Below are 14,307 nucleotides of genomic sequence, written 5' to 3' on the forward strand. Positions count from 1 at the left end.
GGTTGTCGGTGGCTAGGGGCTGCGTGGCTCTCCATCACAACGGGGGGGCTGAGCGTAAACAATCCTCACAACAACACAATACAATTCTCACGACGTTTCGGCCACAACGCAAGCGGCCGCCTTCAGGTGAAAGGTACAGACCTGTCGGGATGACATTGAAGCTCTGTCGTCCCGACAGGTCTGTACCTTTCACCTGAAGACGGCCGCTTGCGTTGTGGGCGAAACGTCGAGAGAATTTTATTGTGTTATTTTATTATCATTCTACGTGAATTTACCGAAAGAACCAAAGAAGATGAATCCTTGCAGTCACGAAAGCTTTAAATCGAAAAATCCTCACTACCTTAATAAGGGAGGGGGGTGATACAATAAGTACCGCTCTGTGTGTGTGTGTGAAGCTAGCGTGGATGTATTCACCCTGCCAGAGGAGTGTGACTGTGATGTAGGGGTGCAGTGATTAGCAATGGTGAACTGGGATGTTTTTCTACACTGGTGGTGTCATGGGTTGTGGGAGAGATACAACATCAACAATAATATTTTTTTTTAAGTATAAATGTACGTGTATGACAGTAGCATTGAAACGCTTGTATCGTCGATTATACAATAAAACAAACAGAACACAAACACCAACAACAATGTAGTTGTGTACAGCGTCATTCGTGCTCTCTGCATCCCACAACGCTGGTCATTAATTAAACACGAGGACAAAATCCTCTACATAGCCACTACCAAGCAAATTAAATAATGGACGTGGTGACGTCACTACGCACGCTCCCCCAACGCGGTTGAGTCACCACGCACGCTCCCCCAAACGCGGTGACGTCACCACGTCAACCCCCCCTGTCCCCCACCTCCCCCATGCGTTGCCCCCACGCCCGCCCCTCACCACCGCACCATCTGTGAACACAAAGAGCTTCACAGCTCATCGGATTCCTCGTGCACGACAAACATATTCTGACGTTCTGGATTCCCGCCACTGGGGGAGTCCCGCTGTGACGTCACCACGTCACCGCGTTGTCGAAAACAAAAACAAACAGACACTGAGGGGCAACCTGCAGCCTCGCTGCTGTGACTCAGCACTGTGGAGGGGGCGTGCGTGATTCGTAGTAGCGCGACGTGGCCTTGGAACCACCACCACGTGTGACTGGGAACTTACAAAAAAAGTCGTCCCCGGGCTTTTTGTCAACACGCCGGACGCAAATTTCGGCAATGGGCAACAATTAATTATGTATTTATACATTAATACATATTTATATTTGAATATTCATTTTTTTACATAGATGGGTAAATTAATGTATAAATATTCATTTATTTCTAAAATTTAAATCAAGATATATTTATAGTTTTATACAAATACGTAAATATATTGATATTTTGTTATATATTTATATATTATATATTTCGTATATTTACGTATAAACATGAATATATATGTCAATATATATTTTGATATATAAAAAAATATCACATTTATAAAAAAACACTTAATTAGATGAATATATAACAAACAATAAAAATGTTTCATATTCATATAAAATATAAATACATGTGTATTTATGTTTATATATAAATATACCTATATATTTGTAGGTATATTTATACATGAATTAATTTTTTATATGAATACATAACAATTTGAAAATAAAAATATAAATATGCGTGTGTATATATTTTGAAATAAGTGTCGTAGTGCGATGACGAGCGGTGTGGTAGTGGTAGTAGCTAGACGGTGCCACGTGATGCAACGTGGTTCTGGTGTGATGACAGCGGTGTGGTAGTGGTAGTAGCTAGACGGTGCCACGTGACGCACCGTGGTGCTGGTGTGATGACAGCGGTGTGGTAGTGGTAGTAGCTAGACGGTGCCACGTGATGCACCGTGGTGCTGGTGTGATGACAGCGGTGTGGTAGTGGTAGTAGCTAGACGGTGCCACGTGATGCACCGTGGTGCTGGTGTGATGACAGCGGTGTGGTAGTGGTAGTATCTAGACGGCGCCACGTAACGCACCGTGGTGTTGGTGCGATGTTGCTGCGTGATCCTCCATTGGCACCGCGTGGGCCTGGATCCACAAAAAACACAAATGGGGGGGAGCGGTGAGGAATAATCTTTTGTTGATGCCGAATTTATGGATGGGGACTTTGTGGCAACTGGGAGCGTTACTAAGCAATGGAGCGTGCACATTGGAAGTGATAAAATATTTTAATTAGCAAATAATATATGATATATTTATACATAAGTATTACTCTGATCGCACATTTGCAATTTCCCCACACACGACTATTTTCCCACACAAGATCTATTACGTCTGTGTGGTATAGAGTGCCTCCCCTTTCACTCCCCTCCCACCCTCACCACGCCTACGTTCCGGGTGTGGAGTGACGTCACCACGCACGTGCCCACCCAATGTAACCAAATAGCGCGCATCTTCATAGCACCCGGCCCCTGTATTAATCAGCTCTTTGCATTTAAAGCGGTTAAAAATAAGTACATTAATCATTTTATTATCACTAGATGACAGCACAGCCCTGACGAGCAGTGCCAGCGACAAAGATCCCCATGTAGCCTTAACAGACTGACAGACTGTCGAGGCAAGTGCTGTTCGCAAGTAGCGTCTGTGAAGGCCGGCTCAACGGCACACGAGGGGGTGGATGGTCAGCACCACGCCCGGCCGCCTTTGTCTCCTCAGTGGCGATGTTTACTACACACCGCACCAGGTACACATTTGAGGCCGAGTCGACCTAGGGGAGGTCCAAGACCGGTTCAGATAATCGTCGCCGGCGTTGGGGGCCATGAGCGGGAATCCACTTCGGTCGGCCCGGGTTTGTAGCGCAGCGCGCCGCTAATCGCTGTGCCACCGCTCCCCACGCTGGGTGGCAGCGCAGCCCTGAGCAGCAGAGACGCGGACACCGTGGGGCTCCCATCACGAGGAGACCCCACGTGGAGACGTCTCAACGTGAACTCGTGCCGCTGACGTCGCTCCTTCACACCGTTGCCGTAGTCTAGGATGTTTCACACTCAAAAAATACAATCAAAAGGCCTTCACCTCCTGGTCTGTAGGGGTCACGGGGGCGTTCCTTCCCCCACATATCCGATTAGCACTGTTGGCTATGTACGGTGCGAAAGAAGTTCAACTATACATTACAATCAGAATCTGAATATACAAACTGTAGGAGGAATCCGATGAGCTATGAAGCTCTTTTGTCACAGATGGTCCAGTAGCGGCACGGGGGTCAGAACGTTACACAACAAACACAAAACAAAAACATGTCAGGAAAAGTAAACAAATCAATTTAAAAAAAGATACAAATGAAACTAAACTATATTTTGTATCTTACCAGGTAAAGCCGACTGAGCTATTAGCGATTTGTTCAGAAGTGACCTGGCTATCGCAACTAAGTGGCTTACCACGAGGAAACTCATAGTAGCCAAAGACTCTAAACGCGTGATGTTGATTCTAAATGTGGGGAAAAACAGGAGGACCCGGAGAAAAATCCACGTGACCACGGGAAAGCAACGTCCAGACTCCAAATACACAATAGAAGTCAGGGCCGGGATGACACCCATGATCTCCTGTATACCAGGCGAGGAAGTGAACCTCTCCAAGCCACCGAGGCGCTGGGATGAATGCTGTAAAGCGAGCAGAGGAGCTAAGAAGGGCGGTGTGGGACACTGCAAGGCTTAGAGCCTTCACAGTACTCAAGCTGACACATTACAGCAGGTGTCGGTTTTAAGGTTAAGTCGACCTCGGCGATGTTCAGGACCAGTTTAGATATTTGTAACTAAGATATTACTTGCTTTGAATGTCAGCCATCGAAGGGATTTGAACTAACTTCACTGGGGTTGTAGTGCAGTGCAAAATCCACAGCATATTACACTTGAACACTCGGTCTGTACAGACAGACAGCCTACTCTCTACACTGCATACACACGATACACAGAGTCTACTCCATACACTATACACACAGAGTCTACTCCATACACTCTGTATACACACAGCCTACTCTCTACACTATATACACAATACACAGAGTCAACTCCCTGCACACAGAGACAAACATACACCAGAAACGCAGAGAAACATAGACATTACTATGCACTGACTAGAGAGACACAGACACTACACTGAGATACACATCGACTGGAGCCACAGATACACATCCTACACTGACTAGAGACACGCAGAAGCACGGACAGTACTACACACACAGAGACACACACTCGAGACTCACAGAATTGGGCACAGTGGGATACAGACAGGACACAGAGGGCTTCACACAAGCGGTGAGTAAGAGAGAGAGGTCGTAGGGCCCGTGTGTGTTGTGTCTGAACCAGTCCCGGGCCTCCCCTAGGTCGACTCAGCCTCAAATGAGTACCTGGCACGGCGTGTAAACATCGCCAGCACCGGGGAGACAAAGGCGGTCGGGCGTGGTGCTGTCCACACAGCCCTCAGCGTGTAAACCGTTCCTGCCTTAATAGGCGCTCGCTAACAGCACTTGCCCCGCCGCCTGTGGAGGCTACGCGGGAGATCTTTGTCTTAATAGGCGCTCGCTAACCACTTGCTCTCACTGCCTGTGGAGGCTACGCGGGGGATCTTTGTATTAATAGGCGCTCGCTAACAGCACTTGCCCCGCCGCCTGTGGAGGCTACGCGGGGGATCTTTGTCTGCGGTGTGCAGCTGAGCGCTGTCGTTTAGTGGCCACTCCTCTCACATCCACACACGCAATGCCACTCGCTTTGTTCCTTACTTGTACAAGGGTAACGAGAAAATAAACATTTATTATGTAGTTTCATGTTCAAGCGGATAATGTAATAGAGCATAATTTATTTATATTGATTTACTTATATTTAGTGTCTTGCATACCTTTTGAAGGAGCTCATACCTCAGTCGGCTTTACCTGGAATGATAAAACATCGTTTAGTTTTATTTATATATATTGTATAATTAGATTTGGATAGTTTTATTTGTTTTTACGTGACTTATTTACCTTTCTCCCTATTTACATGCCTAATTGTTTTTAATTAACATTGTTTGCTGCTGTAACTTGCCGTGACCCCGTGCCCTGACTGGACATATGTGAAAACTTAAAGAGCTTCACAGCTCATCGGATTCCCCCTCCTGCAGTCTAAACCACGACTCTGACAATGCGCAGCTGTGGAGGTGTGGGGCAGAGAACTCATCAGCTCCACTCCGTTGGTGGGCGTGGAGCGTGGTGGTAGTAGTGGTGGTAGTGGTGGTGGTAGTGGTGTTAGTGGTGGTGATGTTAGTGGTGGTAGTGGTGGTAGTGGTAGTGGTGGTGTTGTTGGTGGTGGTAGTGGTGGTGTTAGTGGTGGTGGTTGTGGTGGTAGTGGTGGTAGTAGTGGTGATAGTGGTGTTAGAGGTGGTGGTTGTGGTGGTAGTGGTGGTGGTAATGGTGGTAGTGGTGGTGCTAGTGGTGGTGTTAGTGGTGGTGGTAGTGGTGTTAGTGGTGGTGATGTTAGTGGTGGTCGTGGTGGTAGTGGTGGTGGTAGTAGTGGTGGTAGTGGTAGTGGTGATGTTAGTGGTGGTGGTAGTGGTGGTGGTAGTAGTGGTGGTGGTAGTAGTGGTGGTGGTAGTGGTGGTGGTAGTGGTGGTGGTGGTGGTAGTGGTAGTGGTGGTGGTAGTGATAGTGGTGGTGTTAGTGGTGGTGGTAGTGGTGGTGTTGTTGGTGGTGGTGGTAGTGGTGTTAGTGGTGGTGGTGGTAGTGGTGGTGTTGTTGGTGGTGGTAGTGGTGATAGTGGTGTTAGTGGTGGTGGTTGTGGTGGTAGTGGTGGTGGTAATGGTGGTAGTGGTGGTGCTAGTGGTGGTGTTAGTGGTGGTGGTAGTGATGGTGGTAATGGTGTTAGTGGTGGTGTTAGTGATGGTGGTAGTGGTGTTAGTGGTAGTGATGGTGGTGTTGGTGGTGTTAGTGGTAGTGGTGGTGGTAGTGGTGGTAGTGGTGGTGGTAGTGGTGTTAGTGGTGGTGATGTTAGTGGGGGTCGTGGTGGTAGTGGTGGTGGTAGTAGTGGTAGTAGTGGTGATGTTAGTGGTGGTGGTAGTGGTGGTGGTAGTAGTGGTGGTGGTAGTAGTGGTGGTGGTAGTGGTGGTGGTAGTGGTGGTGGTGGTAGTGGTGGTGTTAGTGGTGGTTGTGGTGGTAGTGGTGGTGGTGGTAGTGGTGGTGGTGTTAGTGGTGGTGGTAGTGGTGGTGTTGTTGGTGGTGGTAGTAGTGATAGTGGTGTTAGTGGTGGTGGTTGTGGTGGTAGTGGTGGTGGTAATGGTGGTAGTGGTGGTGCTAGTGGTGGTGTTAGTGGTGGTGGTAGTGATGGTGGTAATGGTGTTAGTGGTGGTGTTAGTGATGGTGGTAGTGGTGTTAGTGGTAGTGATGGTGGTGTTGGTGGTGTTAGTGGTAGTGGTGGTGGTAGTGGTGGTAGTGGTAGTGGTGTTAGTGGTGGTGATGTTAGTGGTGGTCGTGGTGGTAGTGGTGGTGGTAGTAGTGGTGGTAGTGGTGATGTTAGTGGTGGTGGTAGTGGTGGTGGTAGTAGTGGTGGTGGTAGTAGTCGTGGTGGTCGTGGTGGTGGTAGTGGTGGTAGTGGTAGTGGTGGTGTTAGTGGTGGTGGTGGTTGTGGTGGTAGTGGTGGTGGTGGTAGTGGTGGTGGTAGTGGTGTTAGTGGTGGTGGTGGTAGTGGTGGTGTTGTTGGTGGTGGTAGTGGTGATAGTGGTGTTAGTGGTGGTGGTTGTGGTGGTAGTGGTGGTGGTAATGGTGGTAGTGGTGGTGCTAGTGGTGGTGTTAGTGGTGGTGGTAGTGATGGTGGTAATGGTGTTAGTGGTGGTGTTAGTGATGGTGGTAGTGGTGTTAGTGGTAGTGATGGTGGTGTTGGTGGTGTTAGTGGTGGTGGTAGTGGTGGTAGTGGTGGTAGTGGTAGTGGTGTTAGTGGCAGTGATGGTGGTGTTGGTGGTGTTAGTGGTAGTAGTGGTGGTAGTGGTATTGGTGGTGGTAGTAGTGGTGGTAGTGGTGGTAGTGGTGTTAGTGGTAGTGATGGTGGTGTTAGTGGTAGTAGTGGTAGTGATGGTGGTGTTGGTGGTGTTAGTGGTAGTAGTGCTAGTGGTGGTGGTGGTGTTGGTGGTGTTAGTGGTAGTAGTGGTAGAGATGGTGGTGTTGGTGGTGTTAGTGGCAGTAGTGGTAGTGATGGTGGTGTTGGTGATGGTATTGGTGTTAGTGGTAGTGGTGTTAATGGTGGTGTTTTGATTTAAAGCTTTCGTGACTACAGTAATTAATATTCTTAGTTCTTTCGGTAAAGTCACGTTGAAGGGAAACAATAAAATAATAAAATATATAATACAATACAAATTCTCACGACGTTTCGACCATAGCACAAACGGTTGTCATCAGGTGTGTCGGTTTGCATACATTTATTTATTTTTAAACGGTGCATTTATTTATTTATAAAAAAAACGTTAGCGCCACGCGCAGCGATTTGGCAGTTTATTTAGAAGGATAGGTCCATCTATGTTCTGAAAAGAGGAGGGGGGAGACGAAAAATGTAATGTATGCTGTCTGAAAGCCACTGTAAGCGTGAACAATCAATTAAGACCTGAAATGGTATATCAAATCTTTCCAATGATTGCTAAGCCAGAATCCATCTTCTCGGTTGAAATTGTCTCTGTGCTTGTATATGTGGATAGCCTCATGAACGAATCTCTCATGGTAGCCAGATGGCTTACATAGAACCTCTGTCTTGGAAAAGTCAATGTCATGTGAACCTTCTGAATTATAACAATGATCTTCCACGGCCGAGGTGTTGGTCCTACCGTGTTTAAGGTCTGCTTTGTGTTCACGAATGCAGTCCGAGACATGGCGTTTGGTTTCTCCAATGTAACTACTACCAAAGAGGCAACTTAGTTTGTAGACACCAGGGTATTGTATGTCCGGAATCACATCTTTTACAGACGGAACCAGATCACGGATTTTATTTAATGTGTTGAAACGGACCTGGATCTTGTGTTTATTCAAGATTTTGGAGATCTTTTTTGTGATCCCCGCAATGTAGGGTAAAGTGATGGTTTTGAAAGGCTCCTCAAGAGGGTCCTTCTTCATGGTTTGAGTGATAGCTTTGCGGATTGTATAGTCGGAGTAACCATTAGCCTGAAGAGCTTGGTGTACGTGCTTGAGTTCACTGCCTATGTGTTCCTGGTCGCATATGCATTGGGCTCTATGATACAGAGTCTTGATGAGAGAATTCTTCTGTGATGGATGGTGGTGGGAATCCAGTTTCAGATAAGCATCCATATGGGTAGCTTTCCTGTAGACAGAGTGGCTCATTGAACCATCAGGTCTCTTTTTAATTAGGACATCCAAAAAGATAGCTTGCCATCTTTTTCGACTTCCATGGTAAATCTGATGGCTGGGTGTATGGAATTGATGTGGTCGAAGAATTGGTCTAGAGCAGGCCGGCCATGTGGCCAGATGACAAAAGTGTCATCCACGTACCTCTTCCATAAGGTTGGGCGCAGAGTGGCAGTCTGGATGGCGTCAGTCTCAAATTTCTCCATGAAAATGTTAGCTATAACCGGAGATAGGGGGGGGGGGGCACATTGGGGTGCCCTCAGTTTGTTTGTAGAAAGTTCCATTCCAAATGAATTATGTATTGGTTAAACAGTGTCTCACCAGGGGGGGTACCTCAGTGTTTAGTCCTTGATGAACCAAGTCTTCAATGATTGCGATGGTGTCAGGTACAGGAACTTTGGTGAATAAGGAAACTACATCAAAACTAACAAGCAGGTCGTCTGGGGACAGGGAAAACCCCTTGATTGTCAATACCAGGTGAGTAGAATTTTGTACCGCAGAGGTGGTTTTTCCAGTGAAAGGACGCAAAATTTCAGGCAAAAAACGAGCCAGTTTGTAGGTGGGAGAGTTAATAGTAGAGACGATGGGACGAAGGGGTGTATGTACTTTATGTATTTTTTGGTAAGCCGTATAATCTTGGTGGCCTGGCAGCAGAAGGTTTCAACGAAAACTGTTTAGATTGATCAATTAATGCGGTTGAATCAGAAATTATTTTGTTGGTTTGTGTGACGAGGCTGTTGGTGGGATCTCTTTTTATTTTTGTATAACTACCATCGTCGAGTAATTCTTTAATTTTGTTGTTGTATTCTATTTTATCCATGATGACAGTAGCATTGCCCTTGTCAGCTGAGAGGACTACAATATCATCCCTCTTTATTAATTTATATAATTCAAAACGCTCATCTTTGCTGAGGTTGCCAGCTGGCATCTTAGCGTTTTTGAGGGTTGCAGCGATTTCAGATCTTGCTACGTCTGCAGCGATGTGACCCAGGCCCTTGAGAGCAACGTCTACTTGGGCAATTATATCGTTAACTGGTATGTGTTTAGGTGTGACTGCAAAGTTTAGACCTTTAGCTAAAACGGATTTCAGACCATCGGAAATAGAACTGTTACTGCGATTAATTACGACTTTGTTAACGTCTAACTTTTTGGAGTGTGGGTCCGGTCTTTTGTTGAAGAGGAGGTTAAATTTGGAAATCAGGTTGTCCTTACATTTGGTCGACATAGTAGCAGCTGAAGAGGCAGTCATATTGTCTACATGTTCCCAATCCGATGTGGACATTTTTGCCGTCAATGATAAGTGTGATTTGTAGAGTGTCTTATCTAACTGATCTAGTTCGCTGCATATAAGTCTGATTTTTTCTGAGATAAGAGCTAAGCTAGTTTTGAAAATAATTCGTTCCGCATTAGAAGAAGTTACAGCAGCAGAGGTCAGTGTAAATACGATTGGTATTACCCCAGAGTCGCGGCATCTCTTCAGAAAGGTGAGAGACTCGATCAATATGACTGCCTCTTCAGCTGCTACTATGACGACCAAATGTAAGGACAACCTGATTTCCAAATTTAACCTCCTTTTCAACAAACGACCGGACCCACACACCAAAAAGTTAGACGTTAACAAAGTCGTTATTAATCGCAGTAACAGTTCTATTTCCGATGGTCTGAAATCCGTTTTAGCTAAAGGTCTATACTTTGCAGTCACACCTAAACACATACCAGTTAATGATATAATTGCCCAAGTAGACGTTGCTCTCAGGGGCCTGGGTCACATCACTGCAGACGTAGCAAGATCTGAAATCGCTGCAACCCTCAAAAACGCTAAGATGCCAGCTAGCAACCTCAGCAAAGATAAGTGTTTTGAATTATATAAATTTAAAAATAGGGATGACATGGTAGTCCTCTCAGCTGACAAGGGCAATGCTACTGTCATCATGGATAAAATAGAATACAACAACAAAATTAAATAATTACTCGACGATGGTAGTTATACAAAAATAAAAAGAGATCCCACCAACAGCCTCGTCCTACAAACCAACAAAATAATTTCTGATTCAACCGCATTAATTGATCAATCTAAACAGTTTTCGTTGAAGCCTTCTGCTGCCAGGCCACCAAGATTATACGGCTTACCAAAAAATACATAAAGTACATATACCCGTTCGTCCCATCGTCTCTACTATCAACTCCCCCACCTACAAACTGGCTCGTTTTAAGTCTGAAATCCTGCGTCCTTTCACTGGAAAAACCACCTCTGCGGTACACAATTCTACTCACCTGGTATCGACAATCAAGGGTATTTCCCTGTCCCCAGACGACCTGCTTGTCAGTTTTGATGTAGTTTCCTTATTCACCAATGTTCCTGTACCTGACACCATCACAATCATTGAAGACTTGGTTCATCAAGGACTATACACTGAGGTACCCCCCCTGGTGAGACACTGTTTAACCAATACATACTTCACTTGGAATGGAACTTTCTACAAACAAACTGAGGGCACCCCTAATGGGCTCCCCCTATCTCGGGTTATAGCTAACATTTTCATGGAGAAATTTGAGACTGACGCCATCCAGACTGCCACTCTGCGCCCAACCTTATGGAAGAGGTGCGTGGATGACACTTTTGTCATCTGGCCACATGGCCGGCCTGCTCTAGACCAATTCTTCGACCACATCAATTCCATACACCCAGCCATCAGATTTACCATGGATGTCGAAAAAGATGGCAAGCTACCTTTTTTGGATGTCCTAATAAAAAAGAGACCTGATGGTTCAATGAGCCACTCTGTCTACAGGAAAGCTACCCATACGGATGCTTATCTGATACCGGATTCCCACCACCATCCATCACAGAAGAATTTTCTCATCAAGACTCTGTACCATAGAGCCCAATGCATATCCGACCAGGAACACATAGGCAGTGAACTCAAGCACGTACACCAAGCTCTTAAGGCGAATGGTTACTCCGACTATACAATCCGCAAAGCTATCACTCAAACCATGAAGAAGGACCCTCTTGAGGAGCCTTTCAAAACCATCACTTTACCCTACATTGCGGGGATCACAAAAAAGATCTACAAAATCTTGAATAAACACAAGATCCAGGTCCGTTTCAAGACATTACATAAAATCCGTGATCTGGTTCCGTGTGTAAAAGATGTGATTCCGGACATACAGTACCCTGGTGTCTACAAACTAAGTTGCCTATGTGGCAGTAGTTACATTGGAGAAACCAAACGCCATGTCTCGGACCGCATTCGTGAACACAAAGCAGACCTTAAACACGGTAGGACCAACACCTCGGCCGTGGAAGATCATTGTTATAATTCAGAAGGCTCACATGACATTGATTTTTCCAAGACAGAGGTTCTTTGTAAGCCATCTGGCTACCATGAGAGATTCGTTCATGAGGCTATCCACATAAACAAGCACAGAGACAATTTCAACCGAGAAGACGGATTCTGGCTTAGCAATCATTGGAAAGATTTGATAAACCATTTCAGGTCTTAATTGATTGTTCACGCTTACAGTGGCTTTCAGACAGCATACATTAATTTTTCGTCTCCCCCCTCCTCTTTTCAGAACATAGATGGACTAGTCATTGTAAATAAAGTGCAAAATCACTGCGTGTGGCGCTGACGTTTTTTTTATAAATAAATACACCGTTTAAAAATAAATAAATGCAAACCGACACACCTGATTACGACCGTTTGTGTTATGGTCGAAACGTCGTGAGAATTATTATTGTTTTATATATATTTTATTCTTTTATTGTTTCCCTTCAACATCACTTTACCGAAAGAGCTAAGAATATGAATTACTGCAGACATGAAAGCTTTAAATCAAAAGCTAATTCCTTTGTCAAGGCGCTCTGCTTCCTCTCACACAGCTTAAAGGTCGCGGTCGGAGCTTGGCTCTATTTCACTCCAGCGCTGTCCTCTATCCAGTCTGTCCCTTCACCTGATGAAGGCCACTTGTGTTGTGGCCGAAACGTCGTGAATTTTTTATTTGTTGTTGTTTTCTTACTTGACTTTACCGAATAGAACCAAAGAGTATGGATCCTTGTAGTCACGAAAGCTTTAAATCTAGAACCGTCTATCTACTACCACTACCACACCACTGTCATCACATCAGCACCACGGTGCGTCACGTGGCACCGTCTAGCTACTACCACTACCACACCGCTGTCATCGCACCAGCACCACGGCGCGTCACGTGGCACCGTATAGCTACTACCACTACCACACCGCTGTCATCACACCAGCGCCTCGGTGCGTCACGTGGCACCATCTAGCTACTACCTCTACCACACCGCTGTCATCACACCAGCCCCACGGTGTGTCACGTGGCACCGTCTAGCTACTACAACTACCACACCGCTGTCATCGCACCAGCACCACGGTGCGTCACGTGGCACCGTCGAGCTACTACCACTACCACATCGCTGTCATCAAACCAGCACCACGGTGTGTCACGTGGTACCGTTTAGCTACTACCACTACCACGTCATTGTCATTGTACTACGACACACATGCATTTCTAAATATATACACACGTTTTATATAATTGTTAATTACATATAAATATATTTCGAAATATATTTACATGTAAATTAGTATGTATACGTGAATATACGCATCTTTATAAAATGATACGTAATTATATGAATATATGACGAAATATCAACATATTCATATGAAACTATACATATATATTTCGCAATATAGTTTTCATAAATTAATATTTAAATGTAAATATAAGCATCTAAAAAACATAATATACAGTGAATATGTACAAGTAGAATTATGTATGAGTGTATAAATATATGAATAATTGTTGCCCATAGCCGTAATTTGTGTGAGTCGACTTTTATTGTAAGTTCCCAGTCTCTGTCACTGTGTGAAGTTCACACGTGGTGGTGGTGGTTGTTGTAGTGGTGGTTGTTGTTGTGGTTATTGTGGTGGTTGTTGTGGTGGTTTATAGGGTGGTGGTTGTTGTGGTGGTGGTGGTTGTGGTGCTGGTTGTTATGGTGGTTGTGGTGGTTGTTGTGGTGGTTGTGGTGGTTGTTGTGGTGGTTGTTGTGGTGGATGTGGTGGTGGTTGTGGTGGTTGTGGTGGTGGTTGTGGTGATGGTTGCTGTGGTGGTAGTTGTGGAGGTGGTTGCGGTGTTTGTTATGGTGGTTGTTGTGGTTGCAGTGGTGGTGGTTGTGGTGGTTATTGGGGGAGTGAGCGTGTTGACGTCACCACGTCCATGACGCAGCAGCAGACGACTTGAATAGCTGGGACATTGTTGGCGCCTTTTATGTTTGGCGCCGTCTCTTTATTTGTTCATTAATTTGTAGATTCAATTTGCTTGGCGGTGGCTGTGTAGAGGATTTGGTCCTCGTGTTTAATTAATCAACGGCGTTGCGGGATGCAGTGAGCAGGATTGACGCTGTACACAACTACATTGTTCTGTACTTTTATTGTAGAATCGACGATACAAGCGTTACATTGCCAATGTCGTACATTTATACTTTATAAAATCAATAATATTTTTTTTTACTTTTAACTTTTCGGGACTGCAGGAGATACAACAACAATAATAATATTATATTATTTGGTTCTTTCGGTAAAGTGACGTATAGAAAATACAATTAAAATAAAATGTTAATAATAAAAACTACAAATTTAATCTTCTTTGGTTCTTTCGGTAAAGTCATGTAGAATGAGAATAAAATAATAAATTGATAAAATAAAATAACACAATATTCTCATGACGTTTCGGCCACAACACAAGCGGCCTTCATCAGGTGAAGGGACGAGACTGTCTGGTAGGACAGCGCTGGAGTGAAAGAGCCACGTTCAGATCACGAGCTTTAAGCTGTGTGACAGGAAACAAAGCGCCTTGACAAAGGAATTAGCATATAATTTAGCATTGAAATGGCTGAGTGATTAGCTTGTGACTGGTCACAGAAATAGCTATGTTAAAAGTTAA

This window comes from Petromyzon marinus (genome assembly GCF_048934315.1).
Source record: "Petromyzon marinus isolate PM22_M1 ecotype Great Lakes invasive population chromosome 68 unlocalized genomic scaffold, UKy_Petmar_22M1.pri1.0 chr68_unloc.1, whole genome shotgun sequence".
NCBI lineage: Eukaryota > Metazoa > Chordata > Hyperoartia > Petromyzontiformes > Petromyzontidae > Petromyzon > Petromyzon marinus.